Raw genomic sequence first — 749 nt, forward strand, 5'->3', positions numbered from 1 at the left:
AAAAAAAAAAAAAAAAAAAAAAAAAAAAAAAAAAAAAGAATAAGCAACAAGGGGACAAAGCACCTAAGAACAAATTCCAACAGGCAAATAAATTTAACAAGAAGAGAAAATTCCAGTCAAACAGTCAAAGTGATGACTCAGCAGCCAAGAAACCCAAATGGGATGATTTCAAAAAGAAGAAGAAAGAACTGAAGCAGAGCAGGCAACTTAATGATAAAACCAACTATGACATTGTTGCCCCGTCCAAGCAGATCTGGGAGATTTTAAGAAGGAAAGACTGTGACAAAGAAAAAAGAGTGAAGTTGATGAATTACTTATAGAAATTGATTCAAGGAAAAATTAAAACTATTGCATTTGCACAAGATTCAACTCAGGTGATCCAGTGTTACATTCGGCATGGTAATGAAGAACAGAGAAAACAGGCCTTTGAAGAATTGTGAGGTGATTTGGTTGAATTAAGTAAAGCCAAATATTCCAGAAATATTGTTAAGAAATTTCTCATGTATGGAAGTAAACCACAGATTGCAGAGATAATCAGAAGCTTTAAAGGCCACGTGTGGAAGATGCTGCAACACACAGAAGTGTCGACCATCATGGAGTACGCCTACAATGACAAAGCCATCTGGAACAGAGGAACATGCTGACAGAGGAGCTCTATGGGAACACGTTCCAGCTTTACAAGTCAGCAGATCACCCAACTCTGGACAAAGTGTTAGAGGCAAAGCCTGAAAAATTAGAGCTCATTATGG

At 37.1% G+C, this 749-nt stretch overlaps 1 pseudogene; it reads left to right on the top strand.

Annotated features, from left to right (window-relative positions):
• Positions 1–749, top strand: part of LOC102472958 (pumilio homolog 3-like) — a 4264-nt pseudogene that overhangs the window by 2494 nt on the left and 1021 nt on the right.

The sequence above is a fragment of the Tupaia chinensis genome, unplaced genomic scaffold (assembly GCF_000334495.1).
Source record: "Tupaia chinensis unplaced genomic scaffold, TupChi_1.0 Scaffold000244_1, whole genome shotgun sequence".
NCBI lineage: Eukaryota > Metazoa > Chordata > Mammalia > Scandentia > Tupaiidae > Tupaia > Tupaia belangeri.